This window comes from Theobroma cacao, chromosome 5 (assembly GCF_053813885.1).
Source record: "Theobroma cacao isolate CCN51 chromosome 5, ASM5381388v1, whole genome shotgun sequence".
Classification (NCBI taxonomy): Eukaryota; Viridiplantae; Streptophyta; class Magnoliopsida; order Malvales; family Malvaceae; genus Theobroma; species Theobroma cacao.
The window spans coordinates 18431305-18441295 of record NC_142643.1 but is presented as its reverse complement, the minus strand read 5'-3'; positions in this window follow the sequence as shown (position 1 = coordinate 18441295).

The window sequence follows — 9991 nt, the reverse complement described above, 5'->3', positions numbered from 1 at the left end:
TGATTATATAATCTTATAACTTATTTTAAGTTGAATTTTTTTACATTTTGGGTTAAAACAAAATATGATTGAATGTTTACCTCGAGAAACGTGATGCAAAAACCATTCATTGAGAAGAAAACTTCTTTTATAGTCACTTATGCCTTCAAAAGCTTTATTTCTCCCTTTAAATGATTATATAATCTTATAATTTATTTTAAGTTTAATTTTTTTACATTTTGGATTAAAACAGATTATAATTGAATGTTTACCTTGGGAAACGTTAAGGAAAAAGCAATCATTGAGAAGAAAACTTCTTTTATAGTCACTTATGCCTTCAAAAGCTTTATTTATGCCTTTAAATGATCATATAATCTCATAATTGATTTAAAGTTGAACGTGAAGGAAAAAGCATTCATTGGGAAGAAAACTTCTTTTATAGTCACTTATGCCTTCAAAAGCTTTATTTCTCCCTGTAAATGATTATATAATCTTATAATTTATTTTAAGTTGAATATTTTTACATTTTGGGTTAAAACAGATTATAATTGAATGTTTACCTCGAGAAACGTGATGCAAAAACCATTCATTGAGAAGAAAACTTCTTTTATAGTCACTTATGCCTTCAAAAGCTTTATTTATGCCTTTAAATGATCATATAATCTCATAATTGATTTTAAGTTGAATTTTTTTTACATTTTGGGTTAAAACAGATTATAATTGAATGTTTACCTCGGGAAACGTGAAGCAAAAACCATTCATTGAGAAGAAAACTTCTTTTATAGTCACTTATGCCTTCAAAAGCTTTATTTCTCTTTTTAAATGATTATATAATCTTATAACTTATTTTAAGTTGAATTTTTTTACATTTTGGGTTAAAACAGATTATAATTGAATGTTTACCTCGAGAAACGTGATGCAAAAACCATTCATTGAGAAGAAAACTTCTTTTATAGTCACTTATGCTTTCAAAAGCTTTATTTATGCCTTTAAATGATCATATAATCTCATAATTGATTTTAAGTTAAATTTTTTTTACATTTTGGGTTAAAACAGATTATAATTGAATGTTTACCTTGGGAAACGTGAAGCAAAAACCATTCATTGAGAAGAAAACTTCTTTTATATTCACTTATGCCTTCAAAAGCTTTATTTCCCCCTTTAAATGATTATATAATCTTATAATTTATTTTAAGTTGAATTTTTTTACATTTTGGGTTAAAACAGATTATAATTGAATGTTTACCTCGAGAAACGTGATGCAAAAACCTTTCATTGAGAAGAAAACATCTTTTATAGTCACTTATGCCTTCAAAAGCTTTATTTATGCCTTTAAATGATCATATAATCTCATAATTGATTTTAAGTTGAATTCTTTTTACATTTTTGGTTAAAACAGATTATAATTGAATGTTTACCTTGGAAAACGTGAAGCAAAAACCATTCATCGTGAAGAAAACTTCTTTTATAGTCACTTATGCCTTCAAAAGCTTTATTTCTCCCTTTAAATGATTATATAATCTTATAATTTATTTTAAGTTGAATTTTTTTACTTTTGGGTTAAAACAGATTATAATTGAACGTTTACCTCGAGAAACGTGATAGAAAAACCTTTCATTGAGAAGAAAACATCTTTTATAGTCACTTATGCGTTCAAAAGCTTTATTTATGCCATTAAATGATCCTATAATCTCCTAATTGATTTTAAGTTGAATTTTTTTTACATTTTTGGTTAAAACAGATTATAATTGAATGTTTACCTCGGGAAACGTGGAGAAAACTTCTTTTATAGTCACTTAGGCCTTCAAAAGCTTTATTTCTCCTTTAAATGATTATATAATCTTATAATTTAGTTTAAGTTGAATTTTTTAACATTTTGGGTTAAAACAGATTATACTTGAATGTTTACCTCGAGAAACGTGAAGCAAAAACCATTCATTGAGAAGAAAACTTCTTTTATAGTCACTTATGCCTTCAAAAGCTTTATTTCTCTTTTTAAATGATTATATAATCTTATAACTTATTTTAAGTTGAATTTTTTTACATTTTGGGTTAAAACATAATATAATTGAATGTTTACCTCGAGAAACGTGATGCAAAAACCATTCATTGAGAAGAAAACTTCTTTTATAGTCACTTATGCCTTCAAAAGCTTTATTTCTCCCTTTAAATGATTATATAATCTTATAATTTATTTTAAGTTTAATTTTTTTACATTTTGGATTAAAACAGATTATAATTGAATGTTTACCTTGGGAAACGTTAAGGAAAAAGCAATCATTGAGAAGAAAACTTCTTTTATAGTCACTTATGCCTTCAAAAGCTTTATTTATGCCTTTAAATGATCATATAATCTCATAATTGATTTAAAGTTGAACGTGAAGGAAAAAGCATTCATTGGGAAGAAAACTTGTTTTATAGTCACTTATGCCTTCAAAAGCTTTATTTCTCCCTTTAAATGATTATATAATCTTATAATTTATTTTAAGTTGAATATTTTTACATTTTGGGTTAAAACAGATTATAATTGAATGTTTACCTCGAGAAACGTGATGCAAAAACCATTCATTGAGAAGAAAACTTCTTTTATAGTCACTTATGCCTTCAAAAGCTTTATTTATGCCTTTAAATGATCATATAATCTCATAATTGATTTTAAGTTGAATTTTTTTTACATTTTGGGTTAAAACAGATTATAATTGAATGTTTACCTCGGGAAACGTGAAGCAAAAACCATTCATTGAGAAGAAAACTTCTTTTATAGTCACTTATGCCTTCAAAAGCTTTATTTCTCTTTTTAAATGATTATATAATCTTATAACTTATTTTAAGTTGAATTTTTTTACATTTTGGGTTAAAACAGATTATAATTGAATGTTTACCTCGAGAAACGTGATGCAAAAACCATTCATTGAGAAGAAAACTTCTTTTATAGTCACTTATGCTTTCAAAAGCTTTATTTATGCCTTTAAATGATCATATAATCTCATAATTGATTTTAAGTTAAATTTTTTTTACATTTTGGGTTAAAACAGATTATAATTGAATGTTTACCTTGGGAAACGTGAAGCAAAAACCATTCATTGAGAAGAAAACTTCTTTTATATTCACTTATGCCTTCAAAAGCTTTATTTCCCCCTTTAAATGATTATATAATCTTATAATTTATTTTAAGTTGAATTTTTTTACATTTTGGGTTAAAACAGATTATAATTGAATGTTTACCTCGAGAAACGTGATGCAAAAACCTTTCATTGAGAAGAAAACATCTTTTATAGTCACTTATGCCTTCAAAAGCTTTATTTATGCCTTTAAATGATCATATAATCTCATAATTGATTTTAAGTTGAATTCTTTTTACATTTTTGGTTAAAACAGATTATAATTGAATGTTTACCTTGGAAAACGTGAAGCAAAAACCATTCATCGTGAAGAAAACTTCTTTTATAGTCACTTATGCCTTCAAAAGCTTTATTTCTCCCTTTAAATGATTATATAATCTTATAATTTATTTTAAGTTGAATTTTTTTACTTTTGGGTTAAAACAGATTATAATTGAACGTTTACCTCGAGAAACGTGATAGAAAAACCTTTCATTGAGAAGAAAACATCTTTTATAGTCACTTATGCGTTCAAAAGCTTTATTTATGCCATTAAATGATCCTATAATCTCCTAATTGATTTTAAGTTGAATTTTTTTTACATTTTTGGTTAAAACAGATTATAATTGAATGTTTACCTCGGGAAACGTGGAGAAAACTTCTTTTATAGTCACTTAGGCCTTCAAAAGCTTTATTTCTCCTTTAAATGATTATATAATCTTATAATTTAGTTTAAGTTGAATTTTTTAACATTTTGGGTTAAAACAGATTATAATTGAATGTTTACCTCGAGAAACGTGAAGCAAAAACCATTCATTGAGAAGAAAACTTCTTTTATAGTCACTTATGCCTTCAAAAGCTTTATTTCTCCCTTTAAATGATTATATAATCTTATAATTTATTTTAAGTTGAATTTTTTTACATTTTGGGTTAAAACAGATTATAATTGAATGTTTACCTCGAGAAACGTGATGCAAAAACAATTCATTGAGAAGAAAACTTCTTTTATAGTCACTTATGCCTTCAAAAGCTTTATTTATGCCTTTAAATGATCATATAATCTCCTAATTGATTTTAAGTTAAATTTTTTTTACATTTTTGGTTAAAACAGATTATAATTGAATGTTTACCTCGGGAAACGTGAAGAAAACTTCTTTTATAGTCACTTAGGCCTTCAAAAGCTTTATTTCTCCTTTTAAATGGTTATATAATCTTATAATTTATGTTAGGTTGAATTTTTTTACATTTTGGGTTAAAACATATTATAATTGAATGTTTACCTCGAGAAACGTGATGCAAAAACCTTTCATTGAGAAGAAAACATCTTTTATAGTCACTTACGCCTTCAAAAGCTTTATTTATGCCTGTAAATGATTATATAATCTCATAATTGATTTTAAGTTGAATTCTTTTTACATTTTTGGTTAAAACAGATTATAATTGAATGTTTACCTTGGGAAACGTGAAGCAAAAACCATTCATCGTGAAGAAAACTTCTTTTATAGTCACTTATGCCTTCAAAAGCTTTATTTCTCCCTTTAAATGATTATATAATCTTATAACTTATTTTAAGTTGAATTTTTTTACATTTTGGGTTAAAACAGATTATAATTGAATGTTTACCTCGAGAAACGTGATGCAAAAACCATTCATTGAGAAGAAAACTTCTTTTATAGTCACTTATGCCTTCAAAAGATTTATTTATGCCTTTAAATGATCATATAATCTCATAATTGATTTTAAGTTGAATTTTTTTTACATTTTGGGTTAAAACAAATTTTAATTGAATGTTTACCTCGGGAAACGTGAAGCAAAAACCATTCATTGAGAAGAAAACTTCTTTTATAGTCACTTATGCCTTCAAAAGCTTTATTTCTCTTTTTAAATGATTATATAATCTTATAACTTATTTTAAGTTGAATTTTTTTACATTTTGGGTTAAAACATAATATAATTGAATGTTTACCTCGAGAAACGTGATGCAAAAACCATTCATTGAGAAGAAAACTTCTTTTATAGTCACTTATGCCTTCAAAAGCTTTATTTCTCCCTTTAAATGATTATATAATCTTATAATTTATTTTAAGTTTAATTTTTTTACATTTTGGATTAAAACAGATTATAATTGAATGTTTACCTTGGGAAACGTTAAGGAAAAAGCAATCATTGAGAAGAAAACTTCTTTTATAGTCACTTACGCCTTCAAAAGCTTTATTTATGCCTTTAAATGATCATATAATCTCATAATTGATTTAAAGTTGAACGTGAAGGAAAAAGCATTCATTGGGAAGAAAACTTCTTTTATAGTCACTTATGCCTTCAAAAGCTTTATTTCTCCCTTTAAATGATTATATAATCTTATAATTTATTTTAAGTTGAATATTTTTACATTTTGGGTTAAAACAGATTATAATTGAATGTTTACCTCGAGAAACGTGATGCACAAACCATTCATTGAGAAGAAAACTTCTTTTATAGTCACTTATGCCTTCAAAAGCTTTATTTATGCCTTTAAATGATCATATAATCTCATAATTGATTTTAAGTTGAATTTTTTTTACATTTTGGGTTAAAACAGATTATAATTGAATGTTTACCTCGGAAAACGTGAAGCAAAAACCATTCATTGAGAAGAAAACTTCTTTTATAGTCACTTATGCCTTCAAAAGCTTTATTTCTCTTTTTAAATGATTATATAATCTTATAACTTATTTTAAGTTGAATTTTTTTACATTTTGGGTTAAAACAGATTATAATTGAATGTTTACCTCGAGAAACGTGATGCAAAAACCATTCATTGAGAAGAAAACTTCTTTTATAGTCACTTATGCTTTCAAAAGCTTTATTTATGCCTTTAAATGATCATATAATCTCATAATTGATTTTAAGTTAAATTTTTTTTACATTTTGGGTTAAAACAGATTATAATTGAATGTTTACCTTGGGAAACGTGAAGCAAAAACCATTTATTGAGAAGAAAACTTCTTTTATATTCACTTATGCCTTCAAAAGCTTTATTTCCCCCTTTAAATGATTATATAATCTTATAATTTATTTTAAGTTGAATTTTTTTACATTTTGGGTTAAAACAGATTATAATTGAATGTTTACCTCGAGAAACGTAATGCAAAAACCATTCATTGAAAAGAAAACTTCTTTTATAGTCACTTATGCCTTCAAAAGCTTTATTTCTCCCTTTAAATGATTATATAATCTTATAATTTATTTTAAGTTGAATTTTTTTACATTTTGGGTTAAAACAGATTATAATTGAATGTTTACCTCGAGAAACGTGATGCAAAAACCATTCATTGAGAAGAAAACTTCTTTTATAGTCACTTATGCCTTCAAAAGCTTTATTTCTCCCTTTAAATGATTATATAATCTTATAATTTATTTTAAGTTGAATTTTTTTACATTTTTGGTTAAAACATATTATAATTGAATGTTTACCTCGAGAAACGTGACGCAAAAACCATTCATTGAGAAGAAAACTTCTTTTATAGTCACTTATGCGTTCAAAAGCTTTATTTCTCCCTTTAAATGATTATATAATCTTATAATTTATTTTAAGTTGAATTTTTTTACATTTTGGGTTAAAACAGATTATAATTGAATGTTTACCTCGAGAAACGTGATGCAAAAACCTTTCATTGAGAAGAAAACATCTTTTATAGTCACTTACGCCTTCAAAAGCTTTATTTATGCCTGTAAATGATTATATAATCTCATAATTGATTTTAAGTTGAATTCTTTTTACATTTTTGGTTAAAACAGATTATAATTGAATGTTTACCTTGGGAAACGTGAAGCAAAAACCATTCATCGTGAAGAAAACTTCTTTTATAGTCACTTATGCCTTCAAAAGCTTTATTTCTCCCTTTAAATGATTATATAATCTTATAATTTATTTTAAGTTGAATTTTTTTACATTTTAGGTTAAAACAGATTATAATTGAATGTTTAACTTGAGAAACGTGATGCAAAAACCATTCATTGAGAAGAAAACTTCTTTTATAGTCACTTATGCCTTCAAAAGTTTTATTTATGCCTTTAAATGATCATATAATCTCATAATTGATTTTAAGTTGAATTTTTTTTACATTTTTTGTTAAAACAGATTATAATTGAATGTTTACCTCGGGAAACGTGAAGCAAAAACCATTCATTGAGAAGAAAACTACTTTTATAGTCACTTATGCCTTCAAAAGCTTTATTTCTCCCTTTAAATGATTATATAATCTTATAATTTATTTTAAGTTGAATTTTTTTACATTTTGGGTTAAAACATATTATAATTGAATGTTTACCTCGAGAAACGTGACGTAAAAACCATTCATTGAGAGGAAAACTTCTTTTATAGTCACTTATGCCTTCAAAAGCTTTATTTCTCTCTTTAAATGAACATATAATCTCATAATTGATTTTAAGTTGAATTTTTTTTACATTTTGGGTTAAAACAGATTATAATTGAATGTTTACCTCGAGAAACGTGATGCAAAAACCTTTCATTGAGAAGAAAACATCTTTTATAGTCACTTATGCCTTCAAAAGCTTTATTTATGCCTTTAAATGATCATATAATCTCATAATTGATTTTAAGTTGAATTTTTTTTACATTTTTGGTTAAAACAGATTATAATTGAATGTTTACCTTGGAAAACGTGAAGCAAAAACCATTCATCGTGAAGAAAACTTCTTTTATAGTCACTTATGCCTTCAAAAGCTTTATTTCTCCCTTTAAATGATTATATAATCTTATAATTTATTTTAAGTTGAATTTTTTTACATTTGGGTTAAAACAGATTATAATTGAACGTTTACCTCGAGAAACGTGATAGAAAAACCTTTCATTGAGAAGAAAACATCTTTTATAGTCACTTATGCGTTCAAAAGCTTTATTTATGCCATTAAATGATCATATAATCTCCTAATTGATTTTAAGTTGAATTTTTTTTACATTTTTGGTTAAAACAGATTATAATTGAATGTTTACCTCGGGAAACGTGGAGAAAACTTCTTTTATAGTCACTTAGGCCTTCAAAAGCTTTATTTCTCCTTTAAATGATTATATAATCTTATAATTTAGTTTAAGTTGAATTTTTTAACATTTTGGGTTAAAACAGATTATAATTGAATGTTTACCTCGAGAAACGTGAAGCAAAAACCATTCATTGAGAAGAAAACTTCTTTTATAGTCACTTATGCCTTCAACAGCTTTATTTCTCCCTTTAAATGATTATATAATCTTATAATTTATTTTAAGTTGAATTTTTTTACATTTTGGGTTAAAACAGATTATAATTGAATGTTTACCTCGAGAAACGTGATGCAAAAACAATTCATTGAGAAGAAAACTTCTTTTATAGTTACTTATGCCTTCAAAAGCTTTATTTATGCCTTTAAATGATCATATAATCTCCTAATTGATTTTAAGTTAAATTTTTTTTACATTTTTGGTTAAAACAGATTATAATTGAATGTTTACCTCGGGAAACGTGAAGAAAACTTCTTTTATAGTCACTTAGGCCTTCAAAAGCTTTATTTCTCCTTTTAAATGATTATATAATCTTATAATTTATGTTAGGTTGAATTTTTTTACATTTTGGGTTAAAACATATTATAATTGAATGTTTACCTCGAGAAACGTGATGCAAAAACCATTCATTGAGAAGAAAACTTCTTTTATAGTCACTTATGCCTTCAAAAGCTTTATTTATGCCTTTAAATGATCATATAATCTCATAATTGATTTTAAGTTGAATTTTTTTTACATTTTGGGTTAAAACAGATTATAATTGAATGTTTACCTCGGGAAACGTGAAGCAAAAACCATTCATTGAGAAGAAAACTTCTTTTATAGTCACTTATGCCTTCAAAAGCTTTATTTCTCTTTTTAAATGATTATATAATCTTATAACTTATTTTAAGTTGAATTTTTTTACATTTTGGGTTAAAACAAAATATGATTGAATGTTTACCTCGAGAAACGTGATGCAAAAACCATTCATTGAGAAGAAAACTTCTTTTATAGTCACTTATGCCTTCAAAAGCTTTATTTCTCCCTTTAAATGATTATATAATCTTATAATTTATTTTAAGTTTAATTTTTTTACATTTTGGATTAAAACAGATTATAATTGAATGTTTACCTTGGGAAACGTTAAGGAAAAAGCAATCATTGAGAAGAAAACTTCTTTTATAGTCACTTATGCCTTCAAAAGCTTTATTTATGCCTTTAAATGATCATATAATCTCATAATTGATTTAAAGTTGAACGTGAAGGAAAAAGCATTCATTGGGAAGAAAACTTCTTTTATAGTCACTTATGCCTTCAAAAGCTTTATTTCTCCCTGTAAATGATTATATAATCTTATAATTTATTTTAAGTTGAATATTTTTACATTTTGGGTTAAAACAGATTATAATTGAATGTTTACCTCGAGAAACGTGATGCAAAAACCATTCATTGAGAAGAAAACTTCTTTTATAGTCACTTATGCCTTCAAAAGCTTTATTTATGCCTTTAAATGATCATATAATCTCATAATTGATTTTAAGTTGAATTTTTTTTACATTTTGGGTTAAAACAGATTATAATTGAATGTTTACCTCGGGAAACGTGAAGCAAAAACCATTCATTGAGAAGAAAACTTCTTTTATAGTCACTTATGCCTTCAAAAGCTTTATTTCTCTTTTTAAATGATTATATAATCTTATAACTTATTTTAAGTTGAATTTTTTTACATTTTGGGTTAAAACAGATTATAATTGAATGTTTACCTCGAGAAACGTGATGCAAAAACCATTCATTGAGAAGAAAACTTCTTTTATAGTCACTTATGCTTTCAAAAGCTTTATTTATGCCTTTAAATGATCATATAATCTCATAATTGATTTTAAGTTAAATT